Source organism: Polypterus senegalus, chromosome 1, assembly GCF_016835505.1.
Source record: "Polypterus senegalus isolate Bchr_013 chromosome 1, ASM1683550v1, whole genome shotgun sequence".
NCBI classification, from domain to species: domain Eukaryota; kingdom Metazoa; phylum Chordata; class Cladistia; order Polypteriformes; family Polypteridae; genus Polypterus; species Polypterus senegalus.
This window is the reverse complement of record NC_053154.1, coordinates 162449163-162465075: the sequence shown is the minus strand read 5'-3', so window position 1 is coordinate 162465075 and position 15913 is coordinate 162449163. Positions and strand designations below refer to the sequence as shown.

At 34.6% G+C, this 15913-nt stretch overlaps 1 long non-coding RNA gene across 2 annotated transcripts in view; it reads right to left on the bottom strand.

The window, feature by feature from the left end:
* Positions 1–9500: 9500 nt before the first annotated feature.
* LOC120534229 overlaps positions 9501–15913 on the bottom strand; it is a 181202-nt gene continuing 174789 nt past the window's right edge. For both annotated transcript variants that reach the window (XR_005634706.1, XR_005634705.1), the window contains one exon: positions 9501–9739. This is a non-coding gene — a long non-coding RNA (uncharacterized LOC120534229). The remainder of the gene's footprint in view (positions 9740–15913) is intronic.

The window sequence follows — 15913 nt, the reverse complement described above, 5'->3', positions numbered from 1 at the left end:
CATCTGCAGCATTTGAATACTAGTAAAGAAAACTGCCAAACTTTATGCTTCAGCTTCATGATAATGCTCCTGGTCACACTGCATGACTTACAAAGCATGTTCCGCAAAACTTGTCAGTTCAAAGAAATCACACATCCACCATATTCTTCAGAGTTAATTACATGTAATCACCACCCTTTCCCAATCTGAAGGGCCAGCTATGGGAGATGCACTATATCAGTGATGAAGATAGACACTTCGCTGCACTAGTAAGGCCAAATGTTTTATTTCAGTGGTGTAGAAAATATTTGTAAATGGTATAACAAACTTATCTGTGTTTAGTTTTACAGTTGTGTCTCTTAAATTCTCTGATGATTAATTACATTATTACAAAACTTAAAAACATTTCTACTACAGGACAAACACTTTTGAGAGTATCTGAATTTAGCAGAATGAAAATGAGATGAAAATATTGGTCCTGGATATTCAGTTCATGAACACATGAACACTAAAACAGCAAGGTTAAAATTAAAGCAACTGCTTATGAGAAATGCTTGCCCTGAGCTGAAAAATCTATTATGTTCTCTGAATAAGGCGGTTAGCTTTTTGTTTTTAATTCATTTATTTTTTAATTCCAATGAGCATAAGTGGATTAATAAAGAATTAAATTTCTTGGCCTTTTACGCGCACACACAAACACGAAACAAGGAAAAGTGTTGTCTTTCTTCCTGCATTATGTACCACCCTCTTTAGCTCATGAGTCAGTGAGGATTCTGTGTTTCAGGCACAAGCCACGTTGCCAACAGAGAAAGTTTACGCAGTGGGAGGAGCACAGATCAAACACCTTGAACTAAATCCTGAGCACTATTTTCAGCTTTCTATAGTACATTTCATGATGTGCATCTTTGAGGAAAGAAAAAACTTGCACTAGGCAGAGGTAGAATAGAACCCTATACTAAGTACTTAAGCAAATAAGAAAGCAAATGTAAAGGCAACTGACACAGTACAGGATTGCCTGCATTCTTAAATATTTGGCACTATTATGATAATGCATTTTGTTTGGTGTGTGCTGTTAAGGGATTCTTTTGCATCTGCTGAGTTCTCTCTTTCCAGGGTCAGCATTAAGTCTTCCTTACCTTGACAAAAAGGTCACATGAAATACAGAGTATACAGACTGCAGTAGTCAAGTCCTGAACAAGGAGAAGTGGAGCATTCATAGGCAAATGGTACAGCTAACAGAACCACCAGGAGACAGCAGCGCCTAACACCTAATCACTAAAAGCATCTCTTCAGAAGGGAAAAGGGGATAAAAGCAACACAAAGATGTAGACAAAAAAAAAGATAAAGTGAGACTTTGGGGAAAAGGAATTTAAAAATATATATATATTTTAAAACAGGTCAGTGAGTGAAGGGTATCTGATGACAGTTAAACTAAATTTTATTTGGCTAAGTAGGTCTGTACTTGGCATAAACAAATATGAAAAAACACTAAAGAAGATGATTCAGAACAGGGTCCCTTCATCTTGGCACCTTTATGCTGCGACATGATGCCAGAAAGGTGCTACATCTTGCTAAGGTAATAACTCCATAATTCTAAATAACTGTGCATTTTGCTATTAAGACAGATCTAAGGCTATAAAATAAAGCAAAAAATTGATAGCAATATGGCTACAAAATATAATGAACTCCATCCTCAAGAGATAAGACTGTGTAGTTCAATAACATTTTTTCTTATTAACCTAACTTTTCATGTAAAAATATTACATAAAAATATGAAATGAAGTTAACTTGAAAGAAAATTCTTTAATGGAAAAAAAGATATTTCTCATGGCCTAAAAAGCATTGAAGAGTTAGTACATAGTTATATGATTAGAATGTATTTTGTCGGTTTCATCGATCTCAGGAATAAAATGATTCATTTGATTGTCTGCAGATGAATGGAGTCTAATGAAAATTCTAGACAGTGAATCCTATAAAACTACACTGTACTAGAGGAAGTCTGGATAGGTAAATATTAAAAAATAATCATTTTTTCTTTTTAAGAAACAGTAATATCTGCTGTACTAATATTGCACGCATATATGAGTAAAATTTAGTTTTTCCCCCAACATATGTATATACTTTGAAAAAATCTGTTCTAGACACCTAGAGGATAAGAAGGAAAAACATGAGTATTTACAACCACTCTGCTTATTTTAAATCGTTCTTGGGGTCAAATTAAAAAGTATATCCTATCTAAAATGTAAATAATTATAAACAAACAGTTGAGAAGTAATAATTATAAATGAACAATTCAGAATTATCTGAAACGTGAGTGTTGCAAACTGCTACACTATCATGAATTGGTGGTGGTAGGGAGGGACTGATTGGGTTAGGTTTAGATACTCTTTCTTCTGATACCTAGTAATATCGTTAAGTTATTACACAGGAGATATACAATAGTTTTCAGAGCTGAAACAAATTAAGTCTCAAACTAATTTTAAGACTAGTGGGGGAGAAAAATTATTTTTCAAAAAAAATTAAGGAGATTAGTTAATCACCTCTCAGGCTTTTTGACAAATAAAAGCACAGTATAAATAACATCACAAAATACATTTGATTACAACAATGCAGTTAGAAGATTAAGAAAAGCCTTAAATGCTGTAACGAGCAGTACATTACTTGCATGCCTTCAGTCTAGACACCACACAAACAAATTTTAACCACAGCTTTTTCTACCCAATTTATAACTACAGGCTTATTGTAACCCAAAACTATAGACAATTTAAAAAATAACCAACACTTTCCTTCCTTCATAAAAATGCTTCTATCACATTAAAAGATAGCAGACCAAATAATTCTTTTATTGTCATAAAAATTACACTATAACCACTTTTACTGTGTTTGCACTGTAAACAAAAATGTATAAAACCGCTACTGTCTTTTACTAACAATTTAACCACCATTAGGCATCAAGCATTTAGTGCATCACACGCTACTTTCCAAAATGGACAATTCTAAGCAGATAGGCTTCCCAGAAGCAGTGGAACACAGAAAGGCAGGACATTTTATAGCAGTCATCAGTTTTAACAGTGTTAGCAGCAAGCTGACAAATGACTGCTGCTATTGTGTTTCGAATGTTATCTGAGTGGACAATTATATCCCTCAACTACCACTACAATTTTTTTTTTCATTCACATACACCAAGCTTTTCCATCTTTAACATCAAATACCAATCATGACTCTAACAATGCAAGTGGATACATACACTGAGGGAGGGGGAAGCATATGCAACAAAGCACTATGCTGCTGTACTGTTCAGCAACATATCATAAAGCTTACTGCAACGTCCTTTGACACATCCCCCATTCACTTGTACAATTATATGAGATTTACTTGTTATGTAATACCTAAAACACCTAGCATGAACTGTGGAATCAGTATACATAGCCCGAGAGCACACTGTGAGCTAGCTGCTATCCACACAGCTCAATCTCAGATAAGGATAGTTTACCAATTGTGCAGTGATGGGCACTGGAGTCTGTGAACTCCGAATAATCTCAGGGGAGTGTTATTTGCAGAGCTACTCCTTCACTTAGCAACTTCTTTTTATGCTCTACCCATCTCCTCAAACAAATCTATGCTGAACACCATATACATTATAATACTATAATATTTCTTCTTCTAAAGCAATTTAAGCTACACTGTTGGCATGAAAATGTGCTATATAAAATGTTGTTGTGAACTAATCTTTCTGATCATTAGATTTTACTTTACATTTTACTAACTCAAATCCATCCTTGCTCTCTATTTTGTTGATGCACTAGCTTTTCTTTTTATGCAAATTAAATGTCTTTTAAATTGACATAGTTTAGCTACATTTAACAACAAAAGCTTTTCTTGCTTTGCAAAGTAAAGAAATGGATTCTTACATTCAAGAGGCTAAAATCTTTCTCCCTCTCTCTCTTTGCTCGTCTATAACACCATCGAACAACGCCACCATATACTTATTCCCATCATCTATATATTAATAGTTAATTTCTCTACTCTTCAGAAATTACTTTATGCACAGTCATTCTAGGCTTTCCAATTTCAAAGCATTAATAACAAGGAGATATTTAAGGATATTTAAACATAATTCATCTGATCTCACAAAACAAGCTAACTTTGTTTTGATATTTTGTAGCCAACAAGAAAATAGAAATAATTAAAGTAATATTACAAGAGATAATGACGTATATGTTCTTTCTCTTCCTTCATTCTAATTATGAAGGTCCAAAGGCTAAATTAAAAAATAAAAACAAAGACCATAGTATAGAGCATATACACATTCTCTTTCAGAGTAACTACCTGTAAATTGTCAGATGAATTACAACACGTCTTCAGAATCTTGGCAAATCTCACTTTTTGACTTACTTCTGGGTAAGAGATGTGTTCAGCTCCACATACCAAAAATCTAACAAATGTGCTCTTGAAACTGGACATAAAAGTGACAGCACTCAAAAACCACAGTCATCCGCTACTCAACACAGCCACCATTTCCTTTACAAAAATGTGGCTGGCAATAAGAGAGAGATAATGTTAACATGTAGAGGAGAGTACAGCCTGATTAGTACATTCTTATTTTTCTTTTTTAGTTACATAGTCAAACTCAAAAAACCCAATGCCAGTTGCAGTATGATAGTATTTCTTAGAATTAAAAGCACTCATTACCTGGTTCATATCATTGATAAGCACTCCATTTTCATTTTGGTTTCTGTAAAATACTATGCACTTAATATTTTGAACATTTTTCAAAATTTTGTTTTTTACAATAAATCAACCAAAAAACTTCTCAGACATATTACAACAGATGAACACTTCACTGTGACAGGAGTTATACCTGTCAGTCAGCTGTAGACTGCTAATCTTCAAAAACAACTTGAAAATTTAAATAGTTATGCTATGCTACTCAGCCAAGCCAAAACATGCAAACTTTGTTTTGGGGCAACCTAACTATGTCTTAATCATTTTTTGTATGTCCTCGTAGTACACAGTATGCAATCTACTTAAATTATAGAAAATACTATAAATGTTCAGATTTAAAACACACACATAAGCTGTGTATTTCCTTAACCATCTGAGAAACAATGCATATATTGTCAAAAAAGATGATCACAAATAGTTCAGATATTTGGTGTCCTGCTGTATTCTCTGTTTACCAAGATGTCTGTGTGACAGACTATGAAATCTTTAATGTGTCGCTAAAATATGTATTTAAAACCAGCAATTTTTTTACACAGATTTTAAACCTGGTACAGGCCTTGGAACCACTAAACTCTGTATAAATACAGAATAAATGCAGGATTTGTTTTAAAATTACTGATTAAACTAATGTCAGGTTTTATACAGTTTGTAATAAACTGTAATGGCTGGGGAAATTGTAATATTTAATTTCAACCTTAAAACATTATAGTTTTATTGCCAATGCAAATTATGCTGATAGTATTTGTAAAATATTATGAGGCAATAATCAAATGCAAGAGCAAGAACAAAAAATACCCCTTGTGCAGGGTAGTCTGCTCAACACTTTGTGCATGTGAGAACTGCTATGCATATTTTTATACTCCTGTTTAATTCTCATTTATGACACAGATAATTTCCTTTTTCACTTTACATGCTTTAGTGTGAAGCAAATGTATTGCTTAAGAAAGCGCATACCACAGTGCAAACTGCTTGCTAAAAATACCTTCAACATGAGATGCTTTATAAAATTCTTTTATAAAGGTCTGTGATGGTACTCAGTATGAGGTATATAACGCAAGTCTAGAAAATAAATGCTACAAAAGTTAACATAAAATGCTTAGTGAGTTCTATTAATTGTTCTTTATGGTAGAATGTAAAAAAGATAGTACGCATTCTTATACGGTTATATTATATTGCCAATTCTTACTGTAAATTCTTCTTAGAATGCTCACTATGACAGCTGCCATTAAGTTACATGAATACCTCCATAAAAGCTGTAATTAATGGGTTAAATATAAACAACTGTGGTCACATTCAAAACAGTCTCCTTTTGCAGCAGTGTACTTAGCAAAAACAAATTTTCACAGTTGACTTTTCTGGAATGCTCTTCAAATTGGTTCTCTGTTACTTATGGAATAAAAATTTTGTCAATTCAATGTGGTCTTCAGTTTTAAAGAACCAAAATTTGCATGGGGCCAAATACAGTAATGAGGTAATTTTCCAATTTCATTATGTGACCTAAAAACCATGTACACCCTCACAACCATCATCAACACAGAAACAATCATGATGTCAGATGCAAAAAACATGGTCCCAGAGAATGAAAAAACATATTAGCTACACACATAACAAATACAGTACAACACAAATTATGCCTTATTTCCATAAGCAGAATGCCAAATGTATTAATAGTCACATTGCAAAATACTACTGCTTAGATGTTACGCCCTTGCTAGTCAATGAGACACTTCTTCATGCACTACTAAGGCCACATATTTGCAGCTCTGGATGTATAAAACACTCATATCTGCTGTCTCTTGAGATTCTTATGTTAAAGTGAATTGCAAAAGGGTAAGACAACCTGGTCATTAAATAGAGAAAAAAGAAAAATACAACCAAATCTAAAAATGCCCTAGAAGCTTACATTTTCAGCAAATTTCTGTGAAATTTTGGAGGCAATGATTGCAAAATTCCAAATCTGTTCTAATTCAGTGGTATGATACTAAACAAAATAAAAATACGAGACATGATTTTTCTTGCAGATAGTAATGTTCAGGGGTCCCCTACAAAGTATTTAGTCTAAACTAAAAAAACAGCTTCCTTTTTACTTGAACACCTTCCTTACACAGCCAAAGTGGACGGACCATGCTAAAGGCTTGCCTCGTAAGTGTATGGAAAAGTAATGGCACAAGCATTAAAGGCCCTGAAAGACTAACCAGTATAAAATGTGCCATAGTGTATGTATTCCTTGAAAGTTAGCTGAAATACATTTATTAAACCTGGAGATATATATATTTTTTTTTCTCCATGCATGGCTTACAATTACAAGTAAGATACAAAAATAGAAGATGATGCCAAGTACAGATTTGGAACTGTTACTTCTATCAAATTCCTCAGATTAAAAATACATACAGAAAACTCCCATCACGAGTCAAGAAGTGATCACACTTTATTGAGAATGTTATTTATTATTGATGCATTGTATTTATAACCAAAAATACATTTTCTGTCATATGTAAATTTTGTTATTTGTACTCAATGAAATGTCAACATACAGTACCTAGAGAATGTTAAAAATGTGGTCATGCAAATTGCATTTTCAATTAATATTGTCCATAAATGCCCCACCTCTTACTGCATATTCTGAAATGTCAATGCAAACTTATACCTGTACTATATAAGGAACTTAAGGCATGAAAAACATATTAGTCATACTATGCAGTGTTTTAATTGCCTTTTTAAAGAAGAAAAAAAATACCAAAAAGTGTTGCAATGAAGCATCAAATTATAGAATGGGGATGCTTTGCAAACAAAATTTTATGGGAAATTAATATTTTACTTTATTTTAAATGAATTGCTCTGTTTAAATTTTAACCAAAGGCAACTATCCACACAATGGCATGGTGGCCTACAATCTGAGGTGCTCCCTTAAAAGAATTTTCAAGCCAAAAGTGTTTATTATCTATTACATGCCCAGGGTTCTTTGTAGCGATGGCTGAGAAACATTTTACTTCATATTTTTAATGGAAAAAGGAGACAATGAAGTTTCTGACACAATAAGCCTCAATGGGAATCAATGCTAAACAACAAATAAAATGTCCATAAAAAATCTGAATTTAATTGTGTCATATGATCCATTTGTCAGATACCAAATTGTATGCTTTCAACATCACAAACACAAAATATCATTAAATAATCCTCTTCCAGAAAATCATCCCATGAATGGTGGGGGAGTGTACTCATACAAGAAATAGCTTAGAAAGGATTGCCTCATATGTCAAAAGTCATGTCCAGTTACATTTAATTCTTTGGCTACTATGTTGCTTCATGTCTTATCGACACTGAAAAGTATAATCTTAGTGAGGAGAATTATTACAGATTAAATGTTGTAAGTGAATGAGAATATTATCAAGTGGAAAGCATGTCTCTTGTTTGTGCATACCCAATGTGCGCCAACAAGTAGGAGGTCAATGGTGTAGTTTTACAAACAGCTTTGGAAAAACCCATAAATACTGCATAATACTGGATTAAACTCATTTTTTCCTCAGAATTCTACACACACCCCATAATGACAAAGTGAAAAAAGTTTACTTGAGGTTTTTGCAAATTCATTAAAAATAAAAAACTTAAGAAAGCACACGTACATAAGTATTCACAGCCTTTTCCATGAAGCTCAAAATTGAGCTCAGGTGTATCCTGTTTCCCCTGATCATCCTTGAGATGTTTCTGCAGCTTAATTGGAGTCCAACTATGGTAAATTCAGTTGATTAGACATGATTTGGAAAGGCACACACCTGTCTATATAAGGTCCCACAGTTGACAGTTAATGTCAGAGCACAAACCAAGCAAGAAGTCAAAGGAATTGTCTGTAGACCTCCAAGACAGGATTGTCCTGGATGAAAACTTGCTCCAGAGCGCTCTTGACCTCAGACTGGGGCGACGGTTCATCTTTCAGCAGGACAACGACCCTAAGCATACAGCCAAGATATCAAAGGAGTGGCTTCAGGACAACTCTGTCCTTGAGTGGCCCAGCCAGAGCCCAGACTTGAATCCACTTGAACATCACTGGAGAGATCTTAAAATGGCTAATGGCTATGCACCGACGCTTCCCATTCAACCTGATGGAGCTTGAGAGGTGCTGCAAAGAGGAATGGGCGAAACTGTCCAGGGATAGGTGTGCCAAGCTTGTGGCATCATATTCAAAAAGACTTGAGGCTGTAATTGCTGCCAAAGGTGCATCGACAAAGTATTGAGCAAAGGCTGTGAATACTTTTTTTAATAAATTTGCAAACACCTCAAGTAAACTTTTTTCATGTTGTCATTATGGGGTGTTGTGTGTAGAATTCTGAGGAAAAAAATGAATTTAATCCATTTTGGAATAAGGCTGTAACATAACAAAATGTGGAAAAAGTGATGCGCTGTGAATACTTTCCAGATGCACTATATATATATATGCACAAATATATGAAGATTTTTCCCCCATGGACATTTTGACATTGTTTGCTATTGTTCAGTGTTGGTCCCGATTGAAGCCTACTTACATAGAAATTTTGTTATCTCCATTCTCCTTAAATCATGACACTAAAGATGTTTCTCAGTCATTACTAAAAACAATCAATAGATATTTAAATTATATTAAAAAAAAATTTTGGTGGACTATTCCATTAAGCACTTTGCAAGTTATACTGAAAAGCCAATTTCACTGATAAACTATACTCTGAATATTTATTTAATTTGTATACACACACATATATATATATATATATATACACACACCCAGAGTAATATTATAGATATATCTAAACGTCTTACCTAAGGTATCCTTTAAATTCTTAACAATGGAGGCTTTTCTTGCACTGTTTTTGCGTTCCACGTAATTAGATGGCACAAAGCCTGTTTTATTGGTTGAGTTTCGCACACGCCACCAGGACTTAGAGTCATCTAGTAGCCACAGTCTTTCATTCTTCTTGATGTCCAGCTCCTGGTCCTGCTGTGCCACATAATCAAACTTGGCGATGACAATCACCTCTTCCGTCATCTTCGTCTAGTCTTAGCACTAATGGGCAAGAAAGGCAACTATGTCAATAGGACAGTCATTACGTTTACAACATTAGGCATATATCAACTAACTTATAAAAAGTCAACCAAGTTGTCCCTAAGAATATGTATAGTATTAAGCTACTTATCAGTAGGTATTAAGTTACTTTACTGATTTATGGAAGGCAGAGAAAAACACTTTATGCATGTTATTTTTTCATATGTTCTAAAAGGGAAAGGAATCGGAGTAGTGGTACTTATGTCTGGTTAAATAATTAAGAAGTTGACTGAACAACGTGGTACATAAAATCAAGCTTTAAAGGCATGTGTTATTGCCTCCTGATTATTCTAGTCTACACTGTACTGCCTTCTTAGAGCACAGGTATTAAATTCAGACATACACAGATAAACTTTCCAAAGCTTAACTTTTCATTCACTTTGACCCTCCGCCCAAAATAAAACAGTGTATAAATTTGAAAACTCAGGATTTCTCAATGCAGTGTTAATGGGGAAAACATAGCATTTTGAAAAAGTTGACATTTTTATACAATATTTTGTTTTCTTGAAGATCACATGAAACAGATTGACTTTAGTTTTCTTGTAAAAGATCGTTTTGTGATCTTAGCTTTATTTTGAGGTAGTCTTTCCCTAACTTCTCAGCATCAGCCGATGTGTATTATGCTAGGAGTGGCCATGGAACTAGTTGAAATTATTCTTGTGGTATATTTTCTGAAAAATCTATTTTACTAGTACGCTAACAATTAACAGAAAACTTGCAAACACATTTAAATGTAAAACACCTATGTTTTTCATGGCTTTCAATACTTGATACTAGTTTGTAAGCCTTTAAAGGCTGTATTTATCTTCTGTATAGATAGCGTTTGGTTAGTGTTTTTTTCAGGTACTCTGTTTTCTAAAAGAACGAGGGGAGGAAAAAATTTTAAAATGCCAGTGGGATGAACACTTTTAAAATGTATACATGTTACTAGTGAGGATAAGCCTCAGATACTGAAAAGCCACAATGCCTGCAGATTTTAATTCCAACCATTTTCTTAATTAGCATCTAATTACTGCTACTAACAGAATCTCCTTTTGCTTTCATTTTTAATTTTATTAGACTTGTTTGTTTACAATAATGAGATGCAAAACATGCCATCACATGACTTATTAACTTGATGCCATGTGCACAAAATTATACAATATCTACACAAAAAAATTTTTAAAAGTGAATGTTTGAGAAATATTTATTTGTTCTGGTCTACATAAACATGTTGGTGGTGCTCTCAGAAAAAAGAAAAACAGTTTTACAAATGTCTGGTCTGGAAGAATGTAATCACCTGGGGCCTCATGTATAACGCCGTGCGTAGAACTCGCTTTATAACATGGCGTAAGCACAAAAGCCGAAATGTGCTTACGCACAGAAAAATCCAGATGCAGGAATCTGTGCGTACTCCAACTTCCACGTTCTTCCGCTACATAAATCCCGATCAGCGTGAAAACTAACGCTCGTGCACGCGCATTATGTAACGCCCCAAATCCTCCCATAATTACGCCTCTTTGAATATGCAAATCAATATAAATCGCCCTTAAGCGCAGCCTTCTGTGAAAAGACAATGGGAAAAGCACGGGGGAAAATATAAGAATTTCAGCGAGTACCAAGTGGAGGCAAATGAAAAAAATACTATTTGTTCAAATAAACCGTGGTATAATCAACAAAAGGAAGTTGATCGAGTGAATTAGCGTGTTGGAGAAACTTGAAAGCTCACATCCACAAAATCGCACAAAGCCGGAAATAAAAAAGAAGTCACATATCAAAGTCGTAATGAAAAGGCGAGTTGTAGCCCACCCTCTGAGTGTCATATGAAAGCTTATTAGGGTACAGAGAAAAAAGGCACACAGTGGGGAAAAAGCACGAAATGTCAACTTCAATCTCGACATTTCCACTTTAATCACGTAGTTTATTTTGTCATTAAAGTAGAACATCATAAACTTCATCTTAAAATCGTTTAATTAACCAGTTTCTCAAATCACATCATAATTAAAGTAGCACGTTAAATGTTTTGTTTTGTATGTGATCTTTTATGTGCTCTGTGTGTGTGAATCACTACTTGCTTCTTAAACTGGCTCTCTTCCTCCAACTGGACACAGAATCCATTACATTCGTGATATTACAGCTCTCTGAATAACTAAAATACTGAGATGTATACGTGATATCATTTTTATGATGATAGGAGTTAAAGCACGTTATTAAACATGTGTTTCACTTTGATGAAATAATTTATTGCAGCAGTACTCAGGGGCTCTAGGCTTGTGGTGGCACTGGGCAGAGGAAGAATCGGTGGCTCCTTCGTCGGCCAATGTCAATATGTTATCTTATGCACGGTGGATGGCCACGTCCGTTGCAGACACTGCATAGCCGCCTCGTAATCATGACACAAGCATTTAACTTTTGGCGAAATTTGTTGCTGCATTTTTAGCTGTGTTGTTATTTTCTCTTTCTGTTTTATATTCAATATATATTGGCGTAGCCGTCACTACAGTCAGTGCTTTTCTTTCCCCAAGTAACCGATCGCCACACAATCAGCTCTGTAATAGGCGTTAAGCCATCTGTAAGCTTAGCGCCGATTCTTCAAAACGTTTAAGGAACATTGAAATATCTTCGTAGTACATGTTTAATTAATCTATCCTTCACGCCAGTCCCAGTGAAGAATATAGATTATTTAAATGAAGTTAAAGTTTTATCTGTATAATTTAACAAACATATTTTGCTGCATTTCACCTTAAAAATGATATCGTCATCATATGTAAATGCGCGCTTTATAAAGTGGCTCAGGTTGTGAGATATTATAACTGTAGTGTAAGTTTACAGTGGGGTGATTGTACTTATAAGTACAAACAGTTCTACAAGGTGCAATTGATTAAGTGCATTTAAAGTTCTTGGGATGAAACTGTTTCTGAACCGCGAGGTCTGTACAGGAAAGGCTTTAAAACATTTTGCAGTGGCTGAGACAGCGTGTCCTTGAAGCTGTATACCGATAATTCTCTTTCTGATCAGCTGCTGCTGTGATTCACACTCAGATACAGTGATATAAATACTCCGAGTGATGCAGTGAGAGTAATATGGAAAAAGATGATCCGCTGTGGCAACTCCTAACGGGAGGAGCTGAAAGAAGAAGGAGGAGAAGTGAGAGTAACAACGCTAAAGCAGTTATGGTATTTGGAATACTATGGCTGTTCCCTGGACCATTATATTGTTACAAGTTAATTACAATCAGATGCGTTACACTAATAAACAATATGCGGTTAGTATTAGTGTATTTATAAAGCCGCGTCATGAAAATAATGAGTAAACCACACAGGAACAGTAGCACTGCTTTGACGCTGGGTGCCACCAGTTTGCAAAACCGAGCGGAGAACTTGCGTACAACAAGGCATGAGGTACCGTGGAAAAGTGTGTGGCTTTACGCCAAGTATAGGTTTTATACATCGCGATTTGAACGTGGAAAAGTTCTCATGCAACATTTTTGTGCGTACGCACCGTTTATACATAAGGCCCATGGAAGCTAAAAAATTAAGTTACAGTTTTCATTAACAGTAAAAAATGGCTTCTAATTAAGACACTGACTACTGTCTAAGATGAGGTGGTAATGTTTAGCCAATATGTACTCCAGTTTAACTGTAAAAAAGGCACAGTGGGGGTAACGTCATTATTTAAAAAAAAAACAAAAAAAAAAACACTGTCTTCTGCAACAGAAACTGGACAAGTTAATGTCAATTTGCGGTTGTATTATAGGATTCCGTGAAATGTCATGGAATCTGTCTTAAAGATAAACTTTATCAGGATCACACAGCAACACAGTAAAACACAATGGGAAAATCAAAACTGAATGGTTGACAACACTGAAACACCTAGTCAAATTCCAAACATTTACTCATTAAATTATGCAGCAAGATCTGAACTTAGCAGTTCACATTCAAAAACCCACAAATGGAATTATATAAGGAGACATTAGTCAAATTTCCTACAAAGCTGTTAGAGAATCATCAATAAAAAAATATGCACACATTACAGCTGCAGCTGGCATAAACAGTTACCAAGTCCAATAGGGAAATTACGTTTTCACATAAGGCATTAGATGTTGCATAAACGTTTAACAACCCTTACAGCTTTGCACCCTCCCCCACCATAACCTATTTCCTCCGGCTTTTGACGGATCTTGACGTTTTAGGGCACCTGGTTCCGAAAACATTGATATCTCAATAACTTGTGTCTGTCTGTCTGTGTTTCAGAGTTTCTTGAGGACAATCTAGAGCTAAAACAGCTGGATGGAAAAATACCAAACTCGAAATTTAGGCCTGTTAAGAGATGATGATGTGGAGATTAGTTGTTGAGCCAAATTCTGCAAAAGAAAGAGGAATTCTAGATGAACCCTCAAATACTGTAATTTTGCAATTAACTATAAATTCTTCTTGCTAATTCCTATCGTAATAACCTATTTTATGACCAGAAAGATCAGCATCAGAGTGGTAAATAATTACTGAAATGTTATAGAATAGTTCAGGTAAATTGGTTCTTAGGACGCAAAGCCTACTGCCACTCACATTCAAATTATTTTTTATATATTGCTTTTCTGTAATGACTATTATTAAAAAAACCTTTGTAAGTACTAGCTATATTTTATTTTAACTATCCATCTTTTTTAACAGACATTTTCCATTACATAGACACAGGAGAAAAACTTACCAGAGTATATTTGGACACAAGGAACAATTAACATTGGATTTAACAACAGTTCATCACATGCTGCAGATACATACTTGCACAGGACCAATTTAGCGCCACAAATAAAGATCGAGCGTACTCAATACAGTGAATGGGATGACAAATAAATGAACCAAGATCCTTTGAGCACTGAAATAGCAGTGCCAATCCCTGCATCACTATGCTGTTCTTGCAGTACAATTGCTTCCATTCATTTTTTAAAGGCTGAAACTCATGGAAGTTAAATGAATTGCTCAAGGAGCAAACTTCTCTGTCACATGGAACAGCCTTCATTAGAAAAAAGAAAGACTGACATGTTTTTTGAGAAAGCTGTTTTTTTTGGCCATTTTTTAACCCATATATGAACTTTAGGAATGCCAGTACCTTGCAACCCAAGTGAACAGGATAAAAAGTTTCAGCAGGGCCACAAAGAAAATATAAATATTTCCCTAATAACCAATTGTCATCTAAAAATGTTTAATTAAGAAAAAGATAAAGGTGTTTAGTCTTAAGACACTGAAAACACTGCTACTGAACATAAAAATTACTGAATGACCCCATATTTTTGACTGGTATTGTATATTGGCTTAAGATACAAATAGAGGAATCTGAGTTGGTGGTACCATGAATTGAGGAGTCGGAGCTGGAGTTGAAAATTTTATTCACTGTTATTTTTTATTTATTTTTTTAATATTGATGTGGAAATATTTAAAAATGATCATTCATAACTGAACAGTTTGCCTGGAAAACAAATCAAACATCTATCAAGTCAAAACACATCTATGTTAAACTTGTGCTAGTAAAACAAAGTCAGGTTCTTGCAGGCAATACAAATTTTATTTACTTAACTCTAAAGACAATAAAGGTAATGTTCAGTTCAATTAGAAGTGACATGCAAAAATTTCAAATAAATACATTTATCCGTATCTATTTTCAGGAGCACAGACTGCCATTGTTACAGTTTTCCCAGCTTTTTTGGGTAGAAATAACCATAGTCATAACTGAACTGAAAAGTATGTTTCCTTAAACACAGCAATTGCAGTGACCCAAGCCACTATCACCAGAGTTCCCTTCTGACAAATGAGGCTTAAATGCCTGCATTTTCCTGTTAGTACTTCATACAATGGCCAACTACTAACATCCGGATGTTGGGGGAGCGACAGCCAGGATTAAAATAGACTTCTGATAATGAAATAATAAAGGAAAGGAAAAGTGGGGCTTTTAACTACATAACACTGTTGCAAAACATGAAACGTACAGTGCATACAAAAATGAATCTCACTTTTGAAGTTTTTCATATTTTATTGCGTTGTAACACTGAATCAACTCAATTGAGTATTTGTGTCTACACTTAAATACAGCTGTTCACCTCAATCCAAAATGACACTATATATATAGATAGATAGATAGAGATATATATATAGATAGATA